Below are 14,130 nucleotides of genomic sequence, written 5' to 3'. Positions count from 1 at the left end.
ATATAGAGTTTCCAGAGAGGCAGGGCTGGAGACAGCAATGGAGGGACGGGCCTTCATCAATTATCCCCACCATGTGGCAGCAACTTGTGGCCCAGGATCTGCCCCCGCCTAGTGCCAGCTACTGCAGGGCAGGATAGGGGGCTGAGGTGCTGAGATGGCAGTTCCTGCACCCTCCAGTGTGGATCAGGGACAAGGAGCACCCCCCTCACCTCAACAGGGGACAAGGGTCCTGCCCCTCAGAGTGGTCACCCTTTTGGAGTCGTTGTCTGGGGCAGAGGGTCACAGGCTTGGGGTGAGGGTTGGTGCGACCTGCCCAACCCCTGCTTGCTGAGTTTTTGCAGCCAGGAGGGCTGCTGCCCACAGCCCTCTCCCCAGATGCTCTCTGTTCAGGCTGCTCCTGGACCACCTTAAAGGACAGATTAAGAGATGTGGATTGAAAGTTGCTACATCTTGGGCCTGGGGTTCTGGAGAATGGCTAGGGACCCCTGAGATTGGGGGGTGAGCTTTGTGTGTATGACAGCCACTGCCCCAATGTCCGGTTTCAGACCTCCATCCCAGGGGCTGCAGGCAGAAGGTTTCCAAGCATGCTTTACACGTGGCAGAGAGCTGAGGCCCAGGGCCCCCTCTGCCACTTTTTCACTTGAAATGCGTGGCGGGCACCCAGCCCGAAGATGTGTCTTTAATTTCTGTAGCATGACAGCGAGAGGAAGAATGTACTTGGGGTCTCCTCCCAGCCTGGCTGGGCCTCCTTGGCCAGAACTGAGGGCTTGAGACTTGGAGGGAGGAGGGAGGAGGGAGAGGGCTGAGGCCGGAGAGGGGAGGAGACGCCACCTCATCTTTAGGAAACTCTGAAGCCCTGACTTCTTGTGGAATGTAAGACTTTGTCTGGCATTTGGAGTGGGGGGAGCAAAAGCCAAAATCTGCCCCCCCACCCCTAAGAAATGGTAAAGTCATCAGTGCTTAGGGAAAAAAAATTCCTCAAGAAGAAAAACAGAAGGAGGAAAGTGCTGAGCTCTGACTTCTCTCCCTCTCCAAATTTCCCCGAGTGCCCTCCCTCGACGCCGGAGAGTCAGGCCTGTGCTCCCCTTCCCCCTGGAGCCCCTCAAGCCCCGAGTCTGGACTCCGTGATGTGGGGTAAGGGAGGAGAGGCTACCCAGGTGCTGGCGCACCTGGCAGGCAGGCTGGTCAGACGGTCCTAGCTCTCTGCCCCCTGCTGAGGTCCTGTTGCCCTCTTTCCCATAATTGCCCCTCCAGAATGTTCTTCTGCCCCCACTCTGGCTCCAGACTGGTGACGGAGAGAGGGTCTTTGGGAGAGGGGTTGAGGAGAGAGAAGGGGAGGGGGCCTAAGAGTGAGGCTGCAGTGGACTCGGTCTCCGTGCGTCCCCATCGTGGAGCCCTGCCCAGTTGCTATTGAGGATCCCTAGGGGCAGAGTCTGGGGACAGATCCCAGGTGTGGGGGTTCTCTCTTCTTCCCTTTCCTCAGCATCGCACTGCCTGGGTCCTTTGGTCCTTAGCTAAGTTCCTTAGCTTCCAGGCACTGCTCTGCTCTTTCTTGTCTCAGCCTCAACCCACGTCCTTTGACCTGGGAGTTCCCTCCATCTCTTCATCCTTTCCAGGTTTAGAAGGAAGATGATGAATTAAGCTTGTCCATGTAGGGAGTTAGGTGCCTATGAGACATCCAGTCAGAAACATGGAGGGAACTCTCAGGTGTCTGGGTCTGGAGTCCAGAGAAGAGACAAACGTGGGGACCTCCCCCCACCAACCTACTCAGGATGTTGGTGTAGATGGAGCTGTCCCCAGAGAAAGTATGGAGGGAGGAGAGCTGAAGGGCTGAGACTAGGCCTTGAGGACCCTCGGGGTTTAAGGGTTGGGAGGGGGAGGAGGAGACTGCACAAAAAACAGGACAAGAGTAGGAGGAGTAGGAGGGCAAGGAGGAAGTGATCGAGGGTGTCATGTATGCAGAGGGAAGGTTGTTCTGGAAGGAGGAAGAGTTCTATGTTGCAGGGAAAATTAGTATGAAGGGAGCATAATGGTCACTGGATTTAGCAACATGGCAGTGACTGGTGCCCTAAGTGTGAGCTGTTTCAGTGGAGTGATGGGCAAGGAAGCCAGACTAGAGTGGGCTGAGGAGTGAGTGGGAGGCCAGGAAATGGGGTCAGAGTGCAGACAACTTGGAGGAGGAGTTTAGCTGTGAGGGGGAGGAGAGCGTGTGGACTTCCCCCCTCCCTCCCTCCTTTTCTTTTTCTTTCTTGCCTCACATCCCCCCACCCCACTCCTGTCTGTCTTTCTGTTCCCTACCTCCCTCCTCTTTCTCTCTCGTGGAACTCTGCTTCTTTTTCTACTCTTCCTTCTCTGGAGCTTCTCTTCCAGACCCCATTTGCCTTTCTCATTCATCCTTTTCTCAAATATCCACATCCAGGACCAGCCTTTATTTCATTTTCTCCATAGAGTGAGCCAGTGGTCCAGGCTCTTGAGGAGAAGGATTGATTTCTATTCCTGCAGATCCTGTTACATTCTCTGGGACCCCTCAGTCCAAGAGAGGGGAATTGGGGCAAAGAAACCAGGGAAGGAGCTGGGACAAGCTGGGAGAGAAGGGCTGGGGTGTGGTCCTTAGGTGACATTAGGACGCCCAGGACCACTCCAGCCCCACCGGGTCCACAGCCAGGTCCCAACTGAAAATAACGTGCTGGATGGGGACGTTGTCAGGCTTGGGGGCCATAGCCTCCCGTCTGTTCTGTGGTGATCACAAGGGAGGGGTCAATGCCCATCTTTCCTGCTGGAGCACAAGCTCCCGGGACAGGGACCTGTCAAAGTCATTATTGGATCAATGGCCCCATTCAGTGTCTCAAGTCAGAGTAGAGTCTCGTTAAAGTTTGAGTGAGTGAACTAACGGAATTGTTATTTCTCCTTTCTGGTTTCATTTAATTCTGCCCTTGCTTTATCTCATCCCCACTTCTTTTCTTTTTCTATTCTTTTTTTCCTATTCTTTTATTTCTCCCTTTATCACACTCTTAATCTTTTTCCTTTTGGTGTATTTTTCTTCCATTTCTAAGTTCTTTTCTTTCCTTTCCTTTTCTCTCCTCTGCCTCTGTCCCATTGTTCCACCCCTCCACCCACACACCCCCTCCCTCCCTCTTTTCCTCTCATGTTCTCTTTTAATATTCTTGGTGCTCCATCCCTTCCTGGGGGGCGGTGGCTGACTCCTGTGGGCATGCGCTCCAGCAGAGGAGAGAGCTGCAGCAGCCTCGGAGGGGCGGGGTTAAGGGGGGGCTAAGGATTGCATCACAACCAGATGTCAGTCTTGCTGAAGTGTTTAGGAGATAAATGCAAAGGTTTCTTGGAAGCTTGAATTTGGGGGGGGGGGGGGAGAGTGAGGACGCAGCCTGTGTGAGCCAGAGGCACCTGTCCAGACCCTGATCTCCTCCCTTCATCCCCACCCCCTCCCCTCACAGGTAAGCCTCGGCCACAGAAATCTGGAGTCTCTCCCTCTTCTACATTAGCCACCAGTTCTTCCACCTGGCAAACCTGGGAGTCTGGAGTTTCCTGGGCGGGAGGGTGAACAGGGGCGATCCCACTGCCCCAGCCCTGGGCAGAGCACCCCTCTGGACAGAGTCTGGCTTGGACAGGGAAAGGATCCAGAATTATTCATTCAGCATCGTTATATGCCAGGCACTTTGCTGGGCACTGGACATACAGTGCCTGCCCTCATGGGGCTTACATCTGGTAGAGACAGACACGAATGAAATCACATAAATAAACGTGTAATTGCAACAGTAGAGGTTATGAAAGAAGGGAACCCAGAGAGCCCTGAGTGGCAGGCATCCCAGGCAGGAGGAAGCATGGCAAGCTCTAGATGCTAAGAGAACCCAGAGAAGGCTCATGTAGCTGGAGCACAGGGAGCCAAGGCCAGGCAGGCCGAGGAAGCCACATCAGGAGTTTGTCTTTATCCTTACAGCTTTGGGCCCCAGTAGGAGGTCCAAAGCAGGGAGGGTCACAATCAGGTCTGCATTTGTCAAAGATCACCATGGTCACTCAGTGGAGCAGGTACTGGAGGATGGCTGTGGTGGAAGGTGGCTGCTGCAGGCAACCAGGTGAGAGCTGATGAGAGCCTGGGCCAGGTTGAAGGAGATGGAGACAGAGAAGGGGAATGGATTCAAGAGGTCTTTGGGAAGCAGAATTTACAGGCATTGGGGTTGGATGAGAAAATCTGGTGAAGAGCAGGGATGACTCCTGGTCTTCTGACCAGAGAGCCTGGATGGTGTGGTACCCTGGAAGAGAAGAGGCTGGGCGAGGACCCTGTTTAGGGAAGAAGATCCTGAGCTCAATGCCTGTTGCAGACACTCTAGTTAATTGTATTCAGTGGATGGTTATTGCAGACCGCCTGGGGCCAGCCCTGGGCTGGACAGAGCTCTGGGGACAACAGCTCCTGTCCTCAGGGAGTTCAGAGTCAGGAAGTAGGGTAAAATAAATATAAAAATGTCTTTCACCCAAGGCAGCACTGGCTGTGCTTTTGAGTAAGTTAGTTCATCTCTCTAACCTTCATTTCCCCAACCTGTGAAATGGGGTAGTAATAAGATCACCTTGCTGGCGCACCCAGCAAGGTAAATGGAAGCCTCCAGAGAGATGCGAGGGACGGTGAGAATGCCAATGAGAGACAAGGCAGGTTTTGTGGAGGAGGCTGCTTCTGAGCTGGGCCTGAGAGGGTTTGAAATGCAGGATTGGGATGGGAGGGAAGGCATCACCAAACCTGGGAAGCCTGACACACACAGAGACAGAGGCAGAGAGAGAGAGCCTTGGGCAGAGGAAATGTGGAAGACAAGGCTGGAAAGAAAGGCTGGGGCCAACTTCTAGAGGCCTGGAATTCAAGGAGAGAAATTTATAATCAATTTGGTGGCCACAGAGAGTCAGTGACCGCTTTTAAGTAAGGTATACTAGTGAGCCTTTTGCCAAGTTCTTGTCCAGAGAACCAATGCCTTGAAGGCAGAAGAACTCAAATGAGAAAGCTAGGGCCTTTGGGAGGAGGGGGAGACGCAAGGAAACCGGATGGAATTTGTGGCTCTTAGATCAACAAGAAAATATGGTGTGGGAGCAGGCAAAGAGGTAAACCAGATGATCCCTCCAAAGTTGGAGTTCAACTTTTTACTAGATTCCAGAACTCTGTCGTTTCAAGGTGAGAATATCATAGAACAATAGATGTTCAGTTGGAAGGAAATGGTGAACTCATTCTGCCTTGTCCTCCTCTCCTTGCACAGAGGAGAAAACCAAGGCCCAGAGAAGGGAAGTGACCTGCTTAATGTCACACAGCTGAGATTCAGAGGTCAGAGGTAAGATCTCTGCTGTACTTCAAGATCCTGAGTTTGGGGAGGGGAGGTGGGAGTTGGGGGTCAGGGGTCGAGGGGGTGGGGAACTGGAGGGGCCAGTGGAGCAACTGGGGATGGGGGCGCCTGCATGACACAGGGATCCCACATAATCCCTGCCCAGGCCTGGGAAGTTGCTCTCCAATTCTCTGCTGAGCCATGTGGCCAGAGGGGGGAGGGAGCCTGGTGGGCAGGGTGGAACTGCCACATGGAAGAGGCTTGATGTGAACCATCTGGCCTGGGCGGAGTGTGGGCTGCAGAGAGGGGAGGAGCAGGAGACGGGAAAGAGGCCACAGTGGGCGGGTGGACAGCGGGCTGGGGCTGGGAGTGGCCCGGCCTGGAGGCCCCTACCTTCCAGCCTGCTGCAGTCCAGATGCCTTCACAGCCCCGGCCTGGCCCATCCAACCCGCTGACCTCATTCCCAGCTCCCCTCCCTCGCAGGCCCCCCTCTGCCTGCCACGTAGACTGAAGCCTTTAGCTGCATCTCCTGCTGGGGAGAGGGAGGACAGAAGGACACAGGCACCCTGAGCCCGGGACTCTGCCAGATCAGGCAGACCTGGGGGAGCAGTGGTATTCCCTGAGCCCCCAGATCACTCTGGGCCTCAGTTTCCCTCCCCAAGCATGAGGCCCATAATGGAGGGGAGCATGACGTGAAGCACATTGGAGTGGGCGAGAACCAGGGGGGAAGTCATCAGGAGGGTGACCTGCTTCCTCACGACAGGAGGGTGTCATTCTCAGACCCAGGAAGACATAGGGCAGGACATCTTCCTTTCCTAAAGTGGTTCTCATCAAAGGGAGTTTCCTGAAGGTCTGCGTGCGGGCATCTTCTGTTCTACGGAGACTTTCTCGATCCTGCTGCATTGGGAGTGCGATTTATGACCAGGATGGCAGTGGGGAGGCACGTTGTCTCGCCTCCCTCAGGCCCCTCTCAGTGACCTCTCCTCCCATCCTGGATCCAGTCTCCAGGCCAGAGCCTCTCTTGGGCTCTGCCTCTTGACCTTCTGCCTTCCCCTCGCCTCCCTGCCCCCCGGGTCCTGGGTCCTCTTCGACAGCAGAACAGGGGGCTGTCCCACTGCAGCCGCCTCTCCTCCAGGCGTTCCCGGCCTGTGAGTCATCGGGAATGTCTGCTCTGGTTGTAGCTTCCTCCCAGGCTGTGGACCCTCCGGCCCCCCCCCCCAGGCAGGGGGCTCTGGACGAGGGGGAGGAAGGCTGTGTGTGAATCTGTGGCGAGGCCTTGCTTCCCCCGGTGCGGTGAGGATGGGCTTAAAAGAACTCCCCCAGACTCCACCTTGCCCATCGCAGATAGAGTGTCTCGTCCTTTCTCCCATCCCCCAGGTGGGGAAGCAGGCAGGGCAGGCAGGAAAGACCAGGACTGTGGGGGGGCTTAGGCGGCTCCCCTCCTCTGGGTCAGGGCCAAGCTGGGAACCTGCCCAAGCCTCTTTCGGAAGGGCCCGCCCCACATTCAAGGCCGGGTCTGGCAAGAAAGCTGGAGAGAGGCCCTGCTACCGCGGAGGACTCCAAGGATGACACGTCCTGGCTGGGTTGGGGAGTCCACGTCCGCAGGAAAGGGGGAGGCTGGTGCCTGGCCCCTTCCCACGGGGCCCCTGCACCCTGTGAGGCTGCCTCTGGTCCTCTCCTCCTCTCCTTCTCCCAAGCAACCCTGTCCTGCCTCCTCCTTCTCCAGCCTGAAGAAACAGCTGTGGGCGGAGGGGGGATGGAGGGGAAGGGCTGGAGTTAGAAAAGTTCCCATCTTTACTCCAAATGTGTCTGCTGCCCCCTTGTCCCCCCCACCTCCCCCTCATCCCTGGATTAGTTGTATAGAGACCAGATGTCTAGGACCAGACTTGCCTGGTGACTTTGGGCATTTTTTTTACTTCCCATTGCTGAGCCTCAGTTTCCTCATCTGTAAAATTGGAGCCTAGATCAAAAAAGTCCCTACTGGTGAGGTTGGACTAGGATTCTGTCTCTTCCCAATCAGATACCCGGGCACTCACACACATCCTCACCCATGCCCACCGGCTCACATGCTCTCTCTCACACACATGCATTCATCCACTGTCACACCTGCATTTGCATGTGCACGCACTTCAGCTTACTCTGGGGCCAGCAGATCCCCCACAGCTTCTCTGACAGAGCCCTTTCTTCCCTCCCACCCATCACACTGCCCCCGCCTTCCTGCCCCTTTACATTTTCTCCTCCCAAGGTCACTGGCAGGGCAAGGGCAAGAGGGAAGAGTGGGCCGTGAGATGTGAACCCGGAGTGTCACACCTCTGACCCCTGCCAAAGACCACTCCCGCCATGCCCTCAGGGCGGGGCTGGTTGAGGTTGGGTGGGAGGGAGATGAGATGGAAGAGGAGTGGAGCAGAGAGGCTTCGCTTCTCTTCCCAGCTGAGCCTTATTAACATTTACTTGCAAAAATGTCCGTCCATCCTGGGGCCTCCCCTGAAGTGTGATGATTTTAGCAGCTTGCACTGGCCGCCTTGCCCCAGGCTGCACCCTTCTAGGAACTCCTGCCTGAGGGAGACTGGTCAGAGCTCAGAAAGGACAGTTCCAGGGGATGAGCTATCTGTTGGCCAGGAAAGGCGTGGGAACTGGGCGGCAGAGCACACCCCGCAGACCCAGCCCGACCAGGAATAATAGCAAATGCCTCTACCAGGCTATGCCCTAAGCACGCCACACGTTTCAACTAACGTTCTCCTCACAAAACCCTCTGAGGTGGGTGCTATTATTGTCTCCAATTTCAGAAGAGGAAAGGGAGGCACAGAGAGGCTTGAGTCAGTTGCCTGAAGTCACAGAGCCAGGAAGTGGCTGAGCTGGGCTTCAAACCCAGGCAGCCTGGCTCCAGAGCTCACAGGCTTAACTGCTATTCATGACAAGTCCAGGAGACCCAAGATGGATGCAAGGAGTGCTCTCCCACCTAGTCTTAAGAAGTGACCATTTGCACAAACACACGCTCCATCTGTGTGCATGGAGGCTAAGGATCACAACATCGCATGGCTGGAGCTGGACCACAGGCACCGTCACAGCTGGAAAGCACTCAGGCGGTGGTGCCACCTCCCTCCCATCTGCCGAGGAACTGTTGTGAGCTGACGGCACCACACACATCATCTCATCTAATCCTCATAGTAGCTCTGGGGGTTGGGAGGTCAGTCTTAATACCTTGATTTTACAGATGGAGAACCTGAGACCCAGAAGGGACAAGGCATTGTCCCAAACCCCCTTCCTAGAGCTGAGAGGGAGCCCACATGCTCCAGCAGCCAGATCAGACTTCTTTTCATTGCCTCGCGTGGACACAGGAAAATCATACCCATGGTGCTCCTGCACAATCCAGGCTAAGAGTTACCGGGCATTTTCTGTGTGCCAGATAGTCAGTAGCAGCTCACTGAATGACTACAACAATCCTATGATGTTGTTTCTGTTAATATCCTTACGCTCATTTTGCAGATAAGGAGACTGAGGCTCAGCGAGGTTAAGCAACTTGCTTAAGGTCACACAGCTCGGCAGTTGCAGAAGAGATCAGGATCCAGGCTCTCACCACTATGCTATAGCCCATTCTCTAATACTGACTGGCTACTACCCATTCAGTCAGTCAGTCAGTAGCCGCTACTGACCGCCTGTTGGGCCCAGCACACAGAGATGAACAAGCCTGGCGCCCCAACCTGCCCCTGCCGGGTACCACATGGCAGATGGAGACTGCACCCGCTCTCACTCTCCTTCCTTCCCAGAGAGTCTCCTCCCTAGCGAGCTAGGACACGCGGTGCCAAAACCAGTACGGGAGGCAGGGCAATGCAAATGGGGTGGGGGTGGGGCAGAAGGGGGCAGTGCTGGGAGGGGGCAGGGACACCATTCTGCATCTTCCCCCATTTTGGTCTCCTGCTCACATCTAATCTATCTCAGCTCTTGTCTTGGCGTCTCTGCTGATTCTCTCCGTATCTGTCTCTTGGTGTATATTCATTTGTCTCCTGTCTTTCCCTGTCCTTTTATTGTTTATCAGCTGCTGTGTGGGCTGTGGATCGAGGACTTGGTCACCCACCACCAGAGTGGACATCATGTCTAAGCTGGGCCCACTTCCAGGGGACCCATCAGCTCTGTCCCAGGACCCTTCCTCCTGGCCTTCTCTCTACAAAGGACCACAGTCCTCTTCTCCTCAAGCCTTCCTCCCAGGCTCTCTCTGTCCATTGTCTGAACACTAGCCTTGATATCACCAGTCTGTATGTCTGGGATGTGACCTGCCTGCCTTTCACATGGGGGGAGGAAGCCATGTCCCTCCCATCAGAGGCAGAAGCATGTCTCCATGTTCAGACTTAGGGCTCCTTGAGGACAGGGATTGTGTCTCTCCCACAAGACTGAGGTTCCTTGAAGATACAACCTGAGCTTTCCTCATGAGTGGTCCATAAGTGTTAGAGATTTCTAAGGAAAAAAGAACAGAATAATTTTACTTATAAATTTGGAAATGCAAAATTGATTTAAGATTTTCATTACAACCCCATTGTGTTCTTAATAACTTCACATTCTTCAACATTGTACGTGATACAGGGTTTGCATTTGGTTGATCTATCTTGGCAGTTTGTCTCAGACGATATATTTTTATATCATTTATGGATTTGGGGTTATTAATTTGCGATGTGTAATGTCCTCAACTCAAGTAAGGAGTCAGTGGTTCAAAAGTGGCTTTCTGAAGCTGAAAAAGAGTGATGAAAATAGTAACCCAGATACTACAACTGAGAGCAGTGTTATAAAAGTAAATAATGAACCAGAATCTAGTTCCCAAAAATGCAAGTCTCGAAGAAATCGGACGTGTATGATGATTTCACACACGTAGCTGAGAAAGAAAAGTGTAAATAGTGAGTGTGGGATATTGAATTCCGACACTGCGCTCCATTGGACTGGATATCCATCCCATCCTAATCCCCAGAGTGTTGTGTGTTATGAAACTTTGTCAAATAGTGGCATAAAGCCATCAAGCCTTTCACATCATTTTCAAACAAAGCACAGTGACCTTTCTGGTAAACCATTAGAGCCTTCTCTCTCTTTCTTTTCCAGAACAAGAGTAAAATAAGCTTTTCCAGGACAAAATTGATGGATTCCCCCCCACCCACCCACTGAAGGCAGGAAGGAAGAAAAACAAAACTACGTAGGCAGCATTTAAAACTGCATTCCTCTTAGTAAAACACAGATACGAGGAACTATCTGAGAAGCTTGTAAAACAGCTGTGTTATTAATGACACACATTTTTCTCAGAGAGAGTGCAGAACCAGCTTTTGGTAAATTTCCTTTATCAAATGACAGTGTTGGGCATCTCACAGTGTCAATGGTATGCGCTATGAGAAAATAGTTTTGTTTTATTAAATCCTGCTGTCTGAGACTCCTCATGAAAGTTGTATATTTTTACTCTTCTAAGTTTAGGGTTGGGCTATCACAGGCAGTGAACATACTGGCATCTGAACAAGCTGCTTGAGATCTCAGAACTGTTCTCAAGTGGCATAATAAATGACTTTAAGAAATGGTTTTTATCTCATCTCTCTTTCCTAAAAGAGATGTGGGCCAAGGGAGAGGGACGGTATAGCTCAAGTGGTAGAGCACATGCTTAGCATGCACGAGGTCCTGGGTTTGATCCTCAGTACCCCCTCTAAAAATAAATAAAACCTAATTACCTCCCCCCACCAAAAAAAAAAAAAAAGACAGATGTGGGCCCAGGTATGTAAAGTTGGTTACAATCAATGATGTACAGAGTCTAAACACACTTAGCTTATATGTCATTCGTACATCAGAGAAAAGCATTCAGTAACTGTTAGTTTTATCACTTAAAACCCACGCTTCAGGAAAAAAAATTCTTTGCTTATGTGGTCATTTTGTGAATCATGATCTGCACTGAAGATTGTTTGGCAAACACTACTGAGGGAGAACCAGAAAGGGCTCCCTTCGAAGGATGAAAAAAGTTGTACCCGAAAGCTAATTCCATCTGTTTCTGGAACTTTCCTCAACATTTTGGCAATGCCAGCTATTGCCCCCTAATATTCCTTTCCCCCCTTCTCTCTCATGGTAATAGTATTCCCAATTTTTAGCTGTTTATGTGACCACTCAGAGTAAAAACTACATTTTTTTAAACTTCTTTTCAGCTAGATGTGGTCATGTGACAACGTTCTGGCCAATGAGATGTGAGCTGAAGTCTGACTTTCAGGTCCCTATGGGGACATGCATTTCCACCCACTTCCCTCCAACTACTGCTTGGAACTTCATTTCATTGTGAGCCGCCTTGGATCCTGCCCATGAGGGCAAGACCTAAGTGTGGCAGAACAAGAAGACAGAAGGAGCCTGAGTTTCTGAACAAGCTAGTGCAGAAGAACCACCTTTCTAGCACTGGACCGCTTGTCTCTGGACTATTAGATGGAAGAGAAACAAACTGCTGTTTTGTTTAAGCCACTATTTTTATGGATCCCTGTAACGAATGGCCAAACCTAAATCCTACCCAATACACAGTTGAAGGAAATACTGAAAATAGTGAGTATGATTCAATCTCATTCACTGAGCATACTTCTCAGCATCCTATGCAAAGACAAAGACGGCAAGTTCAAGAGTTCACTTTTCCACCCTGAGATATTCTAGCTATGGAGGGAAAAGGTTCCCACAAGGAGTTTTGAAAAGAATGATGAGATAAAACCATTTTTCATGTCACTGATAATGCCACTCAAAACCACTTCTAGATCTTAAAGGTCCTGCTCAGATGGCAAGATGTTCAGCATCTGTGTTGCCCAGACATCACCAAAGTGTTACATTTCCTGTTGAGTATCAAGTTAGCAGAATTCCTTAAAACCAAACTGCAGTGCGACTGCTCCATTATGAGAGTTTGATTCTTTCTCAATACTTGATGGTTTTTGTTTCTGAGCAGGAGAAAGGAATCAGTGACATATTATTAAGATTATTTTTAAAACCACATCCAAATATGACATCAGAACTTAAAGAATTCTTTCCAGAATCAAATTCAACCAAAAAGAGGAGTATGTTACTCTCTTTCTCAAAGTGAAGCACTCAGTCTTCTAACTTTTGGAAGCTTTGTACCTGTTGACCAAGTAGCCAAGAGAATGGAAAATAGTCTTCAGGGAGAAATAGCTCTGTGAGTTCTAAATTCTTGTTTGGTCTGAATTCACAACCATCTAACAGCCACCAAATATTTGCTGCCATTTCTAATGACCTGCTATTGAGGTTTAGGATTTTCTAATTTAGTATGAATAAAGAGTAAGAAAAGAAACTGACAGGATGTGAAAATTCCTCATGGCTCCTCTTTGTCACACAGAACACAGAGACCCTGCTGGAAATTTTCAGACAGTATCCTCTCTCACTGATATGAAACAATTATCTTTCATACTACTTTTGTGAAGTTACATTTTTAAAATGACTTTAGAAACACAATGTTGTTCCTAAATTTGCTTAAACTTGGTGGTTGGTGCATTCCTCAACGCCCGTTAAAGAACTGCTAATACTAACAGTGTGAGAAACATTCTTCCCTACGGCCTAACGTGGCTGCATTCCACAGCAGATAAAGAAATCCCTAAAGGGAATCCAAGGGGCCCCCTAAGATCTGGCAGCCCTGCTGGTCCAGTGCAGGCCCATGTGCCAGCTGGACTGACTACCTCCATCACAGCCTCTCCCAGTGGGTCACAGGCTCCTGCTCACACAGTGCCCGTCTGCGCCATCCCAAGTCTGGTGTGGGAGGTCAGAATGTTCTCACCGTCCAGACAGGACCCAGAAGTCCAGGGAACTTCTCTCCAAAGCCACTCAGCTTGTGGGGGAGGGGCCAGGATAAGAATCCAAGCCTTTTTATGGCCCTGGAAAGGCTCTTTCCTCCGCACTTAAATGTCTGCAAACAACCTAAACTGCAAAATGATAATGGCTACAGTGTACCTGGGACTCACTGAGTACCAGGCCCCGGCGCTCACATTGCCTCAATCTTCTCAACAGCCTCCTGAGATACTCCATATGCGATATATCATTAGTTCCACTTTACAGATGAGAAAACTGAGGTTCAGAGAGGTTAAGTAACTTACCCTGTCACATTGCTAAGGAGTGGCAACGCCAGCCTCAAATTGAAATCCGACAGCCAGGAAGGGGCTTTTAACCCCCACAACAAAAGACCATCGCACTGGACGCAGAGTTCTCCATCCTTAAAAATCTCTCCTTCCACTGGCTCGGATCCAGCTGCTCTCTCCTCACCTGCCTCACCACCTCTGCGAAGCTGGGCAGCAGCCTCCCTACTCCTCTCTATGCCCATGCCTAACTGCTTCCTCAAAAGGCCAGGGCAGCCTTCCGAATGCATGCGGGCTCCTTCCACCTGGCTCTGCCCCTGGCGCAGCGGCCCCCCTCACCTGGGCAGGACCTGAGCCCCCGGCCACCTTCCTGGGCTCCGGGACTGGGCTTGTCCGGCTCCGCATGGATCCACACCCTGCTGGCCCGACACCACCGGCTCTTCCCACGTGTGACTCTCCGGCATAGACGACTCCTGTCGCTCATGCTCACACACGTCTGCCACGTGTGCCCCTCCCCGGCCACTCACTGTCCCCAGTCACTTCTGTAGATTCGTTTTCCTCCGAGTCTCTAAAATCCGGGGCTTTTCCCGCCTGTCCCCAACTGTCCTGTTTCTGGTCTACCTTTCTGGAATGGGTGCCCCACCCGCTCCAGGCCAACTCCCAGGCAAGCTGGGAGGCAGGAGCCCCCTTAACTCTGCAGCCTTGACAGGGCTTTGGACCACGAGTTCTAACGCTCTTGGAGGCCTTGG

At 51.7% G+C, this 14,130-nt stretch overlaps 1 long non-coding RNA gene across 1 annotated transcript; it reads left to right on the top strand.

The window, feature by feature from the left end:
- The first annotated feature begins 693 nt into the window (after positions 1-693).
- Positions 694-13,041, top strand: LOC141573524 (uncharacterized). The gene is made up of 3 exons (XR_012499308.1): positions 694-1,134; positions 5,253-5,324; positions 9,352-13,041. It is a non-coding gene; the product is annotated as an uncharacterized LOC141573524 (long non-coding RNA).
- Positions 13,042-14,130: the final 1,089 nt, after the last annotated feature.

Source organism: Camelus bactrianus, chromosome 16 (assembly GCF_048773025.1).
Source record: "Camelus bactrianus isolate YW-2024 breed Bactrian camel chromosome 16, ASM4877302v1, whole genome shotgun sequence".
NCBI classification, from domain to species: Eukaryota; Metazoa; Chordata; class Mammalia; order Artiodactyla; family Camelidae; genus Camelus; species Camelus bactrianus.
This window is presented reverse-complemented; position numbering and strand designations above follow the sequence as displayed.